Raw genomic sequence first — 17266 nt, forward strand, 5'->3', positions numbered from 1 at the left:
CCTCTCCATATGAGCAGCAGAACAGTGTTCCACAATGATGCCACCTGGACTGGAGTTGGGGGCTGAAGCAGAATGGTCAGGAGCCGCAGGAGGGCAGGTGGCACAGCACATTGCGAAGCTTTGATGGGAAGAGTCTGCCCTTTTTAAAGTCAGCAGGTGCAGACTTCCTCATCAGTACTTCTCTGGACTCGGGGGGGGGGGGGGAGATGCAGCCGTGAAAAGCTGCAGAACAGGCAGGAGTATAGCAGGTGAAGGGTTTTTCTTGAGAGCAGTGGTGAGAAGGCCTGGCCTGTTACGTGGCTCTGAAGGTACAACAGCCCTGCCAAGGAAATGATGTATGGTAACATGAGAGAGGGAGGGAGAGATCCAAGGATGTTGCCTCTGGGATTTGCTTCACAGAGAAGGATTCCTGGCTGCGTCAGTGTTACCTTTGTGGCACCAACTGAAGGCTTACATTTCCCAGGCTTTTTAAGATGCCATATGCAACTTTTCTTTCTTTTTCTTTTTTTAAATTCTTTTTATTAATTTTCACTTAAGTGACCAAAAGAAAAACAAATAAACAGTTACAACCATTACATAAAACCCCAAAAACACGAAAAGAAAATTAAATAAATATCTGAGCATAACATAAAAATAGCGACCATTTCCCATTACAATTCTTTGTCTTCTCATTCATCTCTTTATATCTTTAGATACTTAAATCATTCCTTTATACACCTATTGACTTCCATCCCTCCCGGTTTCAGGCTTCTTAATATGAGTAGTTTATTTCTCTTGCAGCTAATAATTATAATGGTTTACACATCGTAAGATCTATATCAGTCCTGCTGTAGTTTTTATGTTCTTATAGTTCCCTTCAATGTATGTCATAAATTTGTTCCAATCATTAATAAACTTTGTATTTTTTTGGTTTCTAATTTTTTGTGTCATTTTTGCAAGTTCTATGAATTCAAATAACTTTGTTCGCCAATCTCTAATTGCTGGGGTGCTTTGACTTTTCCAATTTTGGGCAATTAATAATCTAGCGGCAGCTGTGGCATACTGAAATAATGTTTTATCTTCTTTTTTAATTTCGTCCCCAATTATTCCTAGTAGAAAGGCCTCTGGTCTTTTGGGAAATGTATATTTGAGTATTTTTTTTAACTCATTATAAATATATTCCCAGTATTTCTTCATTACATCGCATGTCCACCACATGTGGAAAAAGTTACCCTCTTTAATTTTACACTTCCAGCAAAACTTATTACCTGCTTTGTACATTTTCCCCAGTTTTGCCGGGGTAATGTACCACCTATACATCATATTTTCTAAATTTTCCCTCAGTGTTACACATGCTGTGAATTTCATTCCACTAGTCCATAAATTCAGCCACTTATCATACTCTATATTATATCCCAGATCCATCGCCCATCTTGTCATAACCTCCTTTATTTCTTCATCTTTGGTGTCCCATTCCAATAATATATCATACAATTTGGATAATAATTTGGATTTGCCCTCAATTATTTCTATCTGAAATTTGGATTTCTTCTCATTCATCCCTACTTTTTTGTGTTCTGTCCATCCATATGCAACTTTTCAATCTATGGGTGGCAGGCATTGCACACCAGCAATGGCCAGCTTATTTATTTTTTGTGAGGAAACTAAGAGGACTCATAACAACTCTAAGAACTCTGAACAAACTACACTTCTCAGGATCCTTGTCATTCTGGAAGGGTAATGGAGGGGTCTCCTCACAACTCTCAGCACCCTTAACTACATTTCCCAGCATTCTTTGGGGGAAGCCATGGCTTTTTAATAGTGTTATTGCAATGCTTTAATCAGGCATGGCCAAACCTGGCCCTCTAGCTGTTTGGGGGCTACAATTCCCATCACCCCTGACCACTGGTCCTGCTGGCTAGGCATGATGGGAGTTGTAGTCCCAAAACAGCTGGAGGGCCATGTTTGGCCATGCCTGCTTTGAATGCATGGTACGAATTTTGCTCAAGATCAGCAGAAAGGTACCCGGCACACAGCACACATGTTGGGGCCAGGCACCAGAGATCTGGAGCTGGGGGTCTCCAATAGCACCTTCCTCTCTTTTGCTACTGGGGAACCTGTTGGAGGTACTGGCCTGCATGCAACTTGGCTTTAACAGCGCTACTGTGACATACCCTCCAACATCCTGATGATGCCAACTGGGACAGGACCTGGACCCTCAACACACTTGCAATGCCTCCCCACCCCCTCTGGAGATGCATCCACCTCCCCTTCTCACTGGACAGCTTCCCTTCTCTTCTTTGGGGCTCACCACTTTCCACATCCAACAACCCCACTGGTGGGCCCTGGCTTACCTTCGCTCTCCGCCATGACTGCTTCACCTCTCCTCCCCAACAGTAGTCACTTGCCTCCTCCACCTTCACCCTGTCCACAACACATACACTTGAGGGTCTTAGGGACTCTTCCGCCTTCCACCCAAAGTTCTGAGTGGGGGGGGGGGCATGTGATGCGGAGGAGGCGGAAGAGGAGGGGTGGTGCAGCACCAAAAACTGTGCAGCTTTTTTTGGCAGGAGCCAACTGGCGGGAGCCCCAAGGCTGCTCATCAATATGGGCAGACTGATCTTGTCACCTTGGGGCAGTTTTATTCTTGTTCAAAGCAAACACTAACTTTCCCACTCATGAGCAGGGATTGGGGAGAACTTATATTTCATTCACATTTAAAGCCAGATCTATCAAATTCTCACTCTTGGAAGCAATATGAGAACCAAAACACAACCATCCTTCAAAACTCACATTTATCCGAATTGCATGATGCAGTTTTACAGCCAAATAATGCTTCCAAAAATGCACATATTGAGGGGTAATGTGCACAAAATGAATATATTAGTGAAAATGACATACAAAGACACATTATATTAAAAAAACCTATTGCAGAACAGGCAAGTGAAGGCAGGAGGAGTAAATGAAGCAATCGGTCAGTTGCCTGTGGTTGCATCTCAAGCAGGCCCTCCCCAAATGTTTCCAATTTCTTAATAGCACTGCGTCAAACCTTACAGCATTACTCAAGCATGCAGAAATTATTTCAAAGAAGAATTTAAGTACAGTGGTACCTCGGGTTAAGTACTTAATTCATTCCGGAGGTCTGTACTTAACCTGAAACTGTTCTTAACCTGAAGCACCACTTTAGCTAATAGGGCCTCCTGCTGCCGCCACGCCGCCAGAGCACGATTTCTGTTCTTATCCTGAAGCAAAGTTCTTAACCTGAGGCACTATTTCTGGGTTAGTGGAGTCTGTAACCTGAAGCATATGTAACCTGAAGCGTATGTAACCCGAGGTACCACTGTATGTCATGAGACATTGAAAACTAGGTATAAAGCTATTTAAAACATTAATAAGGCTTCTGGTCTGGACAAATAAATCAAACATGTAGTTGGGCAGATGCCTCTTCCATCAGTGCTTGCCATTGTAGTCCAGTAAGTTCCAGGAAAACAAAGCCACAGTACATGCCACTGAAATCCCATCAGGTTATCCATGTAGTTTGGTTCCAGGTCCATAGTTGGGGAAGATTTTTTTATTTTTTTCTAATTATTTTTATTGTCTTGTATCGATACAACAAACCCAGTGCTATTTTTCTAGAAAAAGAGGTGCTGGAAGTCACCATGAGTTCTCTTATAATGGCAATGGAACCCACCTGAGAGGTGCTGGCAAATGGTTTCTGAATAGTGTACAAGAGCGGCTCAGACCACTCTGACATGCTTTGCAAAGGCCAGGTATTTTTCAATCATATAAAACAATTTCAAACCCCTATACAAATGGTTCCTGAACAACCCCGGAGGTGTGTTGGGGAGGGTTTTTCTTTTGAAATATGCACACTAGCTGGGATGAGGAAAGTGTGCCGCTATGAGAGGGAACCATCCGTGGCTTTCTTTTAAGCAGCACCTCCCTGGCTGTGAGTTTTGAGAAGGCAGAGCCCTGAGGGGAAAACATTGTCAGGCCTTGCTGCTACCTCTGAAGGTTAGTGGATAGGAATGGCTCAGTGTTCCCATCCTGCCAGTACTTGGGATGGAAGCGCTGCTGCTCTCCTAATTGAGAACATGCATGTTTGGAGGTCTGGGCTTTAGGGATTTCTGCAGAACCTGGAGAACAGAAGATATTGCAAAGGTGCTGGAATTCTCAGTAGGCAACATTAAGATCAGACTGGGTGTGTGTGTGTGTGTTTTGTTGAGGGGGGGGGGCGGAGATCTGCGAACATTTATCCCCGAAGAGAACTGGATACAAACATCTCACTTTCCCTCTCCTGAGGTGTCTGTGTTGTAGACATAAACTTCTTTAACAGCCATTCCTTCTCCCCAAGGGACCCCTGGGATCTGTATTTCTGTGATGGGGGCTGGGAAGGGTATCTGAAAATGAATTTTCACTTCCATCCCCAAAGAATAAATTTCAGGGCAGTATTTAGGGTGTGGGTGTGTGGCAGTGGGAGGTAATGACAATGTTGGATGGCCAACTGACCAGAAAAAACTGACCTGGCCAGCTGCTGTGTTTTTAATGGCATCTTGGTCAGTAGAAACCAGTCGTTTTTCAGGACGTCAGCATTTTCATCTGTTAATGTCTGCAGGTCAAACAGCTGTTAAAAGCACAAGAACAGGGGCCAGACAGAAAAGGCTGGGCATTCTGTTTGGAGGAAGCCACGTCAATTTATAGTGACATGAAAAGTAATACAGTTCCTAAAATGCACCTCAATGTACATAAATGTACCAACAGCAACCATTTTCAGGTTCTGCAGTCACTGCCTGGAGAGGTGACAGAATCCTGCTGCCTTGGTCCTCTTTCTCCTCACAACCTGCTTCTCCATACCCCCCAGCATCCCATAAAAGAACACAGTAGTTGCACACAAGAAGGACATGGGGACAATAGTCCTTTCCGGCTCTTCTTCCCCTGCAACTGTCATCCAGCTGCAGGGATGAAATCATGTCTGTTTTGGCTTCTCTCAGTTTCTCATTAATTCAAGTTCTGAATTTTCTTTTTAATAGTCCATGTGGAAACTCATCAGCATTTTAGTGTGAATTTCTTCCAATACCTGCTCCCATCAGCCCCAGCCAGCCTGACGGTTCTGCTGAAGGGAGTTGCAGCCCAAAGCATCAGGAGAACATCAGACTGGTGAAGGCTGATCTATAGACTGTTGCAGTTATTAATATTGCACAGTTTGAAGTGACTGGTTGCATAAAAAAATGACTTCTTTTGAAATGAAGCATTGTCTACCATGGGTAGGCAAACTAAGGCTCGGGGGCCGGATCTGGCCCAATTGCCCTCTAAATCCAGCCCATGGATGGTCTAGGAATCAGTGTGTTTTTACATGAGTAGAATGTGTGCTTTTATTTAAAATGCATCTCTGGGTTATTTGTGGGGCATAGGAATTTGTCCTTTTTTTTCTTTTTCTTTTTCAAAATATAATCCGGCCCCCCACAAGGTCTGAGGGACAGTATACCGGCCCTCTGCTGAAAAAGTTTGCTGACCCCTGGTCTAGACCCATTAGATTGTTCAGAACTTCCTCAAAACAGAACAGAAACATCAGATGATACATGCAAACAGTTCCATAAGGCATATGTCAGTCCAAGGTACAGACTCAGCATCTTACAAAACATGAAAGATTTATAACAGACCTAGCAGAAATCTGTCTCTCCTCACAGCCTGCATTCCAGCCTACTTCCTGCCTTAAACTATGCAGCTCCAGGAAAGTCATTTAAATCCTTATTCTCAAAGATTCTAAGAACAGAGAACTCCAGCCACCACCCTTCCAAGATGGTGCAATTCAGTAGCTCTCATGAAATCTAGGGTTAAAACACCATGTCAAAGCGACCTGAGAACAGTTAAGTATCAACCCAAGAAGACAGCTCAGAGAGCCCCTTTTTTGCTCTTAATTTAGCTTCAGGGGAATCGTTCAGTTTAACCCTTCCTGAAATACACACAGGCATTCCCATTTCAGTGTAAATTAAAGGAATTATACTTTACATAGACAATAAGCAATTCAAATCAACGAACCAAAAGGAGGAGCACAAAACCCTCTATATTTCAATAGGGGCAAATGTAAAGATCTACAGGTGCACTATATAGGGTGAGGGACAATTGACTTGACAGCTGAACACGTGGCTGTGATGAAAAAGGCAAATTCATTGCAGTGGGTTGGTCTAGGTGGCCCTTTGGATCCCCTCCAGCCCTGCAAGCATTCTTTTCCTTCAGAATTAGAAGCAAACAGCTCACTTTGCATCCGGGGGGGGGGTGTATTTATAGAAAGTGTAACACTGAAAATGACCCACCCTCAGTTAAGACTTACTGAGTGTGTTTCCGCGTGTTCTAGGAAAGACCAGTTTAATGAGTCCTGCAGAGGCAGAAGCTAATCTCCCTTGGAGGTTGGAACTATGAGCCCACAGGAACTTCCATTAAATCAGCTTTGTGCCACTGGGTGCCCTCTAGATATTTTAGACCACAACTCTCACCCACCTTGACACTGGCCATGGAAGCAGCGGCTGGTGGGAATTGGGTAAAGGTAAAGGGACCCCTGACCATTAGGTCCAGTCGTGACCGACTCTGGGGTTGCGGCGCTCATCTCGCTTTATTGGTCAAGGGAGCCAGCGTACAGCTTCTGGGTCATGTGGCCAGCATGACTAAGCCGCTTCTGGCGAACCAGAGCAGCGCACGGAAACGCTGTTTACCTTCCCGCTGGAGTAGTACCTATTTATCTACTAGCACTTCGACGTGCTTTCGAACTGCTAGGTTGGCAGGAGCAGGGACCGAGCGATGGAAGCTCACCCTATCGTGGGGATTCGCGGTGGGAATTGGAGTCCAGTCCAAAAAACCAAGTTGAAGATAATTATGTTAAATGAATGACCCTGTTTATCTTCCAGCCCTCTAGTTTACAGTGGCAAATGGTGTGGGACTTCCTGCATTATGCCATGCCAATAGAGTGGTACCTCCGGTTAAGTACTTAATTCGTTCCAGAGGTTCGTTCTTAACCTGAAACTGTTCTTAACCTGAAGCACCACTTTAGTTAATGGGGCCTCCTGCTGCTGCCGCGCCACCACAGCATGATTTCTGTTCTCATCCTGAAGCAAAGTTCTTAACCTGAAGCACTATTTCTGGGTTAGCGGAGTCTGTAACCTGAAGCGTATGTAACCGGAAGCGTATGTAGCCCAAGGTACCACTGTATTTTAAAAAATCAATTTAAATCTGCAGTTAGGATACGTCAGATGTTATATTCTACCCCATGTGGTTTTCTACTGCTATTTGTATGAATTGGGTGGCAATCTTCTCACACACTCCCAACCTGTAACTGAGCTGGTTGGCAAAACGGGCTTAGCAACATCACAGCAATGTGCAGAGACTGAGATGGCAGCAAGCAGCTGCAAGGCTCCCCGCTGCTCCTTCCATTGCTGCACGATGGAGCATGGCCATGGCTAGAACTCAGGGAGCTCTGTGTTCCAGTTTAGCTCAGTGTGGTGCAACAGTGAGAAGACCAGGGGTGAATCACAATGGCTGCAAACCCCTTTCTTGCAGCCTGTACATTATTTATGGTCTTACTAAGCGAGGCTACTCTATGGTTTTAAAACACACACACACACACACACTTGTAAAAGCTCGCTCCCCATTAAACAGGCTCGTTTAGAGCTTTTTTAAAAAAGTAAATGCATACTATTGCACCTGTGCACACCACAATGCCTTGATAATTTCACCCACACTTTATTTTTGGAGACATCAAACCTGGCCTTTTCACACCCATGAGCTCAGTCTCAAAGTCCAGTGGACTTTTCTTGTCCTGTGGTGGCATCAAAACTGTTGGTGTGAATGGATGCCCTCCAGTGCCCACTTAACAGCTGCTGATCACTGCAAGACCACCTGTACAACACTCCTGTTTGCAAAGTTAAATTGGGGCATTTTTGGTGCATGATTAGAACTCCTTAGGTATTCACTAGGGATGGGGGAGATATTTGATTCAGTTTGCATTTATAGGTGAATCTTCCTTAAATCACAGTGTGGTGTAGTGATTAAGAGCGGTAGTCTCATAATCTGGTGAGCTGGGTTCTTGTCTCCACTCCTCCACATGCAGCTGCTGGGTGACCTTGGGCTAGTCACACTTCTTTGAAGTCTCTCAGCCCCACTCACCTCATAGAGTGTTTGTTGTAGGGGAGGAAGGGAAAGGAGAATGTTAGCCACTTTGAGACTCCTTAGCGTAGTGATAAAGCAGGATATCAAATCCAAACTCTTCTTCTTCTTTACTAAATAATATGTGACCCAAAACACCACTAGACTTCCAATATTCATACGCCTATGGAAGCATTTATAATCTGTGATTTGTCTCATCTCCTCTCTCCTTAGTTTCTGCCTGCTATGGCTGCCAGCAACCAGCAAAAGACAAACAAGTAAGGAAGTGGACAAACTCCGGCTATTTGGATATCTGAAACAGCCGTTCGTGTAGCAAGGTTTGGGTATAACGCTTTGTGTTTGGATAACTGAGATTTCTGATAGCAGGACCTGCATGCAATGGACAAAATTGCACATGTGCATATTATGTGTAAATTAGGGGGGGAAATGGACTAAAAGTGTCTTGCCTATCCCATGTAAACATTTAACAAATGCAATGTAAGGTGACCTAAAAATGTGTTGAGGTTTGTGAGAAACTGCAGCTTTAAAGTGGACAATTAGTGAGTTGGCAAGAAGCCAAGTAAAGCAAGGCTATGTGAGAATGTCTGCTTGGAGATAGGGAAGCCTAGGAACAGGTGGTGATTGGCTAAAAGTTTTCCCTTACAAGCAGCATGACACAGTAGTTTGGTGTTGGAGTTCAGAGGTTGGTGTGTAGAGTTTGAATAGAGTCTGTGTATATTGTAACTTGTACAAAAGCTGTGCTATATTCTGTATATAATAAAACCAAACACAAATCAAGTTACTGTTCAGCATGTTATGTTCCTGAGTCGTCATCCTGGACTACACGGACTAAGCTGCAGGTAGCAGAGAGTTTTGGTTGAGATCCATCAATAAAATGCTGACCCCATAGATTAAGGCATGACATCCTATGCATGTCTACTTAGAAGAAAGCCCCATTGAGCTCAGTGGGGCTTCCTTCTAAGTAAATCACTACAGGACTGTAGCCTTCTTGTTGCAATGGCAGGGGTGGGCTATTCCACCTGACCCTTGGGGGACAGGATTCTGTGGGAGTTGGCCAACCAATGAAAAGAGAGACTGGATCCCAGTCTAAAGTACTGAGGTCTAACTTTGAACTTGCCATTCTCAAGAGAAGAGGTAAGGAAGCCTTTGGCTCGGAATCCTCTTTTGTGACTTATTTCCATCTCTAGTTCTCATGAAAACAATGCACACTGAGATTCCCCTGTGGGATTCATTTCTTTTGGTGATAATTTGAAACCATCTGCACTTGATTCCTCAAAATGCTGGACCTTCACCTTTGCTCAGCAGAGTTTAGAAAAAATCAAGGCAACAAATGTTGTGAAATGCTCTAAATGACCCTATCGTTTCATTCTAGCGCATTATTGTTAAATTTCCATGCCACTAGGTTTGGAGGAGAGCTAAAACCGCCAAGGGCAATTATATGAAGAGTGAAACTGGTGCATAGCTATCCTTGCAGGATAGTCCAAAAGTGGGGAAACTGGCTAGCTGCAACCAGTGTAATTGTTAAAATAGACAAAGAGTCCTAGAAGAACAGAGGGGATGTGGAAATGGCCTGATTTGCTTTTCTGATGAAGAAGGAATTCACCAACATTCTGACTAGCAGTTAACAGGCCAAAATTATTATTCTTCTCAACTCCACTGCCCTGTTCATGGACCATTAGGGAGGGGGGATTCTGGATGTGGAGTCACGAACAGGAGCAAAGTGTGGGAGAATGTATCACCAGTAGTGCTTGTTGGCTCCTATTTGCCCACCCCATCACCCCAGGCTCAAAAATGATTGGCCTCACTCTGATTATTTCACAAGGACCTCACATGCTGATGCAGCATATCCAGCGAAGCCAGATCAGAGTAAGGGCAAGGCTTGGTGCAGTGGTGGAGCATAATGTAAAATCGCCCAGCTGTTCTGTGTGCCAGAAGTGGTTTAGTCATGTTGGCCACATGACGTGGAAAAAGTTGTCTGTACCTCAAAGTCAAATTTGACTGGACTTAACCTTCCAGGGGTCTCTTACGTTTACCTTTACACTGTGGTGAACCCATGTGCTAGATAGGCTGAGCAAAAGGAATTTCAGCTTTCCCATCTCATTCCCCCAAAGTGGTGGACTTACGAGTCACCCTGGAATAATTACTTCTTCCGTGCAGGTATTCAAGGAAAAATAGGGTTCTGTATTGCACGGGAAGCTCCTACGAGGAGAAGGAGGGTCCTCTACTTCAGATAGCCCCCCTTCAACTCACAGAGGCCAACAGGGAGGGAAGAGGTCAGAAGATAAGCATGCTTATTGCAGGAGGTTGGACTAGATGACTCTTTGGGTCCCTTCCATTCTACAGTTCTATGATGCCTCGTGGTGCCTTCTCATGTGTTACACCCCCTGCATTTCTCTGGCACAGGCTGAGTAAGGCTATGGTGGGGCCATGAAGATGTCCTGAGATTCTCTGGCCATAGGACAGTAGCTGGAACCGGATTCACTCACTTGTCTTGCAAACAACAACAATGGGAGGCACTTTTTAAAAGTTAGGTGTATATTGTATTTGAGCTGTTTTAGGGTGGGGTCACCTATGGGTCCTTTCCAAGCCATGATCTTGTATCTGTGAGGTTAGAATATGTAAGAAGCTGCCTGAACCAGTTGAGCTGCTGCTTTTGTTCAGACAATGGCCCTAGGTCCGTGGTTCTCAAAGGATGTGGTGCACCACACTGGTGTGGCAGGAGAGGGTGGCAAGTATGAAGGAAAGATTCAGGCACATTTAAACATGTCACTGTAGTATAGTATATTATATTATAGTATAGTATATTATAGTATAGTGCAGTGGTGCCTCGCAAGACGAACGCCTCGCAAAACGAAAAACTCACAAGACGAAAGAGTTTTCCGTTTTTGAGTCGTTCCGCACGACGAATTTCCCTATGGGCTTGCTTTGCAAGAAGAAAGCCCATAGGGAAATCTCCAGGGACCTCTTTTAAATGCTGGCGATGGGGAGCAAAGCCTTTCGCCCCCCTCCGGCCTTTAGAAGAGGTCCAGGAAGGCAGGTGGGGGCCGAAAGTCTTTGCTCCCCCCCGCCTGCCTTCCCGGGATAGCGGAGAAGCGCAGTGCGTTTCTCCGCTATCCCGGACGGCTTTTGAAGGCAGGCGGGGGGGGGGAGCAAAGACTTTCACCCACCGCCTGCCTTCAGAAGACCTCCACTGTCCCGGGGCGATCTTAAAATGCTGGCGGGCGGCAGCGAAGCCCTCCTGTCCCCAGAGCTTGCGGGGCGGGAGGTGGGGAGAAGGGCTTTTCTTCCCACTGCCAGCCTTCAGAACAGCCTTCTGAAGGCTGGCGGTGGGAAGAAAAGCCCTTGCCCCCCCCCCCAGCCTTCAGAAGAGGTTGGGGGACAGACTGTCCCCGGACCTGGTCTGAAGGCGGTTTCCATAGGAACGCATTGATTGATTTTCAATGCATTCCTATGGGAAACCGTGCTTTGCAAGACGAAAAACTCGCAAGAAGAAAAAACTTGAGGAACGAATTAATTTCATCTTGCGAGGCTCCACTGTATAGTATAGTATAGTATAGTATAGTATAGTATAGTATAGTATAGTATAGTATAGTATAGTATAGTATAGATTTTTTTTTCATTTGCAGCATATGGCTAGATAAATATCTTTTCAAAATGAGAGCAAGAACATCAAGTGATACTGAGGACACTCCCAGTTGTGTCATCTACAGTGGTGATCAGGGGTTTTCAACTCTGAAAAATATGAAAGATCAGAGAAGACAAAGGCTTCTTTGTGTTGGTGAGGAGATGAGCGTTTGTCTCAAATAAGATTTAATACAAATGAGATTACTTGGCAAAAGCAAGCACACATTTCTCATGGAGTTTGCATATATACTTAAGGTCCATATGTAAGAGGTTCATTTATCATTCTATTTTGGGAATGATCCATGTTCTCATGCAGATGCATTGTTCTATACTTTCTGGGTGTCTCCTCTGTGCTCTCAGAATGTGCTCTGTTGCTCTGTGGCCAGGTCTCATGCCATACTAGGATGGAGATCTATGGGCGAGGGGTGGAGAGCTGTGTTTGAGTTCCAGCCAATACTGGAAGCAGGAGAGACAGAGGCATGTCTGGATTTGTGATGGACCCCAAGGCTGTGGCCTTAGGCTTTTCTGGGAACCAAAAGTGGGGGCATTATCTGCTAGAGTCTTAATCTTGTGAGCCCCACTCAGGTTGTATTTCGGTGTAAATAAAACCTAAAGACTTCAAGATCGTCATTGACACTCATTCCAAGGAGAGTGAACTGGAATGCTCAGAGATTTGGGTAGGTGCAACAATATGTTTTGGGGGCTTCTAGGGTTCCCATTGATTCACTGCACCCTGCGTGGCTGTTGCTCATAACCACAGAGGCGTTTTTAACTCCCCCTTCAAAACTCACAGTAGAACTTCCCCAAGTCAGGTCTCAAAGGCCTGCCTTTCTCTTGCGTGTAGAAGACACATGCAGCATTTACAGCAGCACCTACATGTCATGCAATGTCTCCATTGGCCCCAAGCCAGTATGATCCCTCTCTCAACACTGTGAAGTAAAAAAAGAAATTAGACACCAGCACTTTGCTTCTTTCTCAGCAGCTGAGCAAGTTAGGAGGAAGAAGAAGAAGAAGAAGAAGAAGAAGAAGAAGAAGAAGAGTAGTTTCGACTTGATATCCTGCCTTTCACTCCCCTTAAGGAGCCGTAAAGTGGCTAAAAATCTCCTTTCCCTTCCTCCCCCACAACAGACACCCTGTGAGGTGAGTGGGTCTGAGAGACTTCAAAGAAGTCTGAGTAGACCAAGCTTACCCAGCAGCTGCCTGTGGAGGAGTGGAGACATGAACCCAGCTCTCCAGATTATGAGTCCACCGCTCTTAACCACTACACCATGCTGGCACATTGGACTATAATTGGTCAAGATGTCTGCACTACAGACAGAGGCACTACAGAGAGGCCAACATTTCCACACTAATCACAGCTCAACCCAGTTTAGCTGTTGAGAGAAAGGCAAAACGACATGTTCAAGTTAACTCAGACTTAATTCACACTAGTTGTGATACGGAAATACAACTGCTATATATGGGGAGAGCCAAAATGATGGGTTGGATGCCATCTGCACATAATGGATCCCGCAATGTTTTCCATTGCATTGCACTTTCTTCCGGAGGAACAGGACGATGCGCAACTGAGTAGCAATCATAACAAGCATGCATTGCAAAATATCTATTGAGAAAGAAAACCACATTTCTGCTGACTGGAGGAGTGATTTGCACTTCATTTTGACACATACAAATGGCCGCTTTCTAAACAATGTCACAAAAAGTTATACGACATGCATTTTCACTCCAAATATTGTAAAGCAAGAGGCCAGACAGACGGACAGGTATGGCATTACTTCAGCGGAGGCATGCCAAGTTTGCAAGTTTGGCTATGGGCCTTTGGAAAGCAAATGTTTCAGGAGACCTTAGGGGTTAACAAGCCTTAAATTCAGGGAGGCCCCGAAACAAAAAGATCTAGTAATGGTTGGTCTTTGTTTTAACTCTGGAAGAGGCTGCTGGGCCAGGAAAATGGCTCCTCTTGATTAATTGGCCTGTTTCTTTCATCTGCTTCAAACAGTTTAAAAGGAACCCGGGCAAATGCAGAGATGTTTACAAAGAGCAGGCCGGGAGGCATGGGGAAAGGGGTTTTTCAGGGCATAGATTTATAAGGCCTTTCTGTGGGAATTAAGTAAGCAAATATGTCAAAGCTGTGAAAACTGCCACACCAGGTGCCCTGCACTGCAGTAGGAGCTCCAACATGATGAGGCAAAGCGTGTGGGTGAAGAGACAGGAAAGGGGTCTTCAGGGCACCTGGGCTGCTCTGCAAACACAGGATTTCTCCTGTGGGAAAATCAGCCCTGCAGACTGGCAAAGTGGTTCAGCTTTCCTGGGGAAATGTCAGCTATGGAGAGCACATAATGGATGCCACCTGTTAAAAGTCAGTGCTTCTACATCTTCTATCCAATTTCAAAATACTTTGACATCACAAACATGTGTCTGAGATGCAGGCTTCACTCCTGGTGATGCCCTTCCATCAGTTCCTTTAAGTTTCAGCTTTGCAACCCAAAGGCTTTTGTTTTCCCCGGAAGCTCACCTGTCCTGGACACGGAAAGGATTGACAGATTGGAGTGTCTGAGAGTGAGGGATAGATGGCTCTGTCAGTTTCAGTTTCTCTTGGTTTTGTTTCTTTTGTTGTGTTTTCTCCAGGTTTCTGCAGCAATTTGCAATTTATTTATTTGTTTAAAGTCCACTTGAAAATCTGTGTGTGAATTTTGAAGCACTTTAAACATAATATGTGCTCTTTCTACCCATGGTATATCACTTCCTCATGGAGTCTGTTCCTCTGTCAAACCATCAGACAGCTCTTCCAAATGTACAGTCAGAATCTGCTTTCTTGTAACTTGAATCCCTTGGTCCAGGTCCTACCCTCCAAAGCAAGCTTGCTCCATATGAAAAATTGCAGTTTGTGTACATGCTTGGAAGCTTGGATTGATTCTCATTCAAATGTTACTGGACAGGCTTACCCCCCCCCCCATGTATGTCCCTGCGTGTGAAATCTGAGCAAGGGGGATTCCAGACACCATCATCATAATCATTTATTATTTATACCCCACCCATATAGCTGGGTTTCCCCAGCCACTCTGGGCGGCTTCCAACAGAACACCAAAATACAATTACCTATTAAACATTAAAAGCTTCCCTAAACAGGGCTGCCTTCAGATGTCTTCTAAAAGTCTGCTAGTTGTTTTTCTCTTTGACATCTGGTGGGAGGGCATTCCACAGGGCGGGTGCCACTACTGAGAAGGCCCTCTGCCTGGTTCCCTGTAACTTGGCTTCTCGCAGTGAGGGAACAGCCAGAAGGCCCTCAGCACTGGACCTCAGTGTACGGGCAGAGCCCAGGGGTCTGAACAGTCATCCCCCCCCCCCCACTTTCTGAACATAGCCCAGGAGGAAGGAGCAGAACCATTGTATAACAGTGGCCCCAGCTCCCAGCCCCTCTAGATGGTACAGAAGGATGTTATGGTCAATGGTGTGAAAAGCCGCTGAGAGATCGAGTAAAACTAGGAAACAGCTCTCACGTTTGTCCCAAGCCCACGGGAGATCATCAACCAGTGCAACCAAGGCAGTTTCAGTCCCATGATGAGGCCTGAATCCCGACCGGAAGGGATCCAAATGATCTGCTTCTTCCAGGCGTGCCTGGAATTGTTCAGCAACCACTCTCTCAATCACCTTGCCCAAGAATGGAAGATTTGAGACTGGGCGATAGTTGGCCATATTGGCCGGGTCTAAAGATGTTTTTTTAAGAAGTGGTTTGATAACCGCCATTTTCAGCAGGTGTGGGAAGTCTCTCTCACAGAGAGAAGCATTCACCACCCCGCGAAGCCCGTCACCCAGCCCTTCCCAGCTAGCTTTTATAAGCCAGGATGGGCAAGGATCAATAAGGCAGGTGGTTGGTTTCACTCGTCCAAGCAGCCTGTCCACATCCTCGGAGGTAACAGATTGGAATTGATCCCACACAACTTGACTAGACAGAACTCTAGCACTCTCCCGCCCCAGCCCTGCTCCCACTGTGAAGTCTACCTCTTCCCAAATCTGAGCAACTTTATCTGCAAAAAACTTTGCAAAATCATTGCAGGAGATCATGTGGCCTGTACTGGGCCCCGAAGTAGCAGGTGGTTCCTCTAAATTGTGAACCACCTTTAAAGTGTCTCTGCTGCTGTTTTCTGCAGATGCAATAGAGGCGGTGAAGAAAGCCTTCTTCGCCGTCACTACCACCACTTGGTAGGCTCAACGTTGAGCTCTAACCTGTTTCCGGTCAGCTTCAGAATGAGTTATCTGCCACCGGCGCTCTAGCCATCTCAGCGATTGTTTCATTCCCCTCAGATCCATGGAAAACTAAGGGGCTGTCTGGGCTCCATGCAATCGGAGAGGGCGCTTTGGAGCTAAGCAGTCAATAGCCCTGGTTAACTCCACATTCAAGCAGGCCACCAGGGAATCTGCTGAAAGGCCATCAACATGGGATAAAGCATCCCCTACCACTCTCTGGAAACCATTTGGATCCATTAAGTGAGGGGTGGACCATCCGAATCAGTCCTACCTCCCTGCAGAGGGGAAGGGTCACAGAGAAGTCCAGTTGCACCAGGAAGTGATCTGACCATGGCACTTCTTTAGTTTTGCTTTTACTTAGTGTCATATCACCCACATCCATAGAGGTGAACACCAGGTCCAAGGCATGTCCGTGGCTATGGGTTGGGCCAGACATATTCAGGGACAGCCCCATGGAGGCCATGCATTCCATGAAGTCCCGAGCGGCCCCTTGTAAGGTCGTGTCAGCATGGATGTTAAAATTCCCTAGGACAACCAAACTACGTTTCTCCAGGAGAACATCCACCACGACCTGAAGCAGCTCGGGCAGGGAATCCTTGGTACACCAAAAGGAATCCTGTACTGCCCCTATTGCCCAACTTCCAGAACATGCACTCAGAGAACTGGGTCTTCCCAGTAGGACGCCTGGTGCAAACTAATGACTTCCTAAAAATCACTGCAACCCCCACTCCTTGCCCAGAAGGCCTGGGTTGCTGTGCGTAAGAGAAACCTAGTGGACAAGCAGCGGCAATAACAGGCCCATCTGCTTCATCCAACCAAGTCTCTGTGACACATGCCAGGTCAAGTCCTCCATCCATGATCAAGTCATGGATGGCAGTGGTCTTATGAATCATCAACCTGGCATTGCACAGCAGCACCTTCAGGTCATGTGGGTATCCCTTGCTGATTCCAGTATCCATCAAGTCAGGACCAGACCCTCAAACAACGACTAAAGCTGTCTCCTCCGTAATGACATGGTCTGCTCTTAGCGTAACTCCTCCTCCTACCCGTGATCACTGAGATCGGTTGTCCCAGTGCTTCCCCCCCTGTGGAACCTGCCCCACCCATTCTGTTGGCTGGAACCCACTCCCAGGCAGCCCTGACTCCTCCCCTTAAGAACAAAATAAAACCTTTAAAAACACACACAAAAAAACACAATAAAATAATACAATCCAAAAACAGTGAAAATTACAAACACACCAAAATTAAACAAATTCCTGAA

General features: G+C 45.6%; 1 protein-coding gene across 2 annotated transcripts in view; it reads right to left on the reverse strand.

The window, feature by feature from the left end:
* Window positions 1–17266, reverse strand: part of LOC307207522 (uncharacterized protein) — a 97292-nt gene that overhangs the window by 57864 nt on the left and 22162 nt on the right. The window lies entirely within an intron of this gene.

The sequence above is a fragment of the Podarcis cretensis genome (assembly GCF_951804945.1).
Source record: "Podarcis cretensis genome assembly, chromosome: Z".
Lineage (NCBI taxonomy): Eukaryota > Metazoa > Chordata > Lepidosauria > Squamata > Lacertidae > Podarcis > Podarcis cretensis.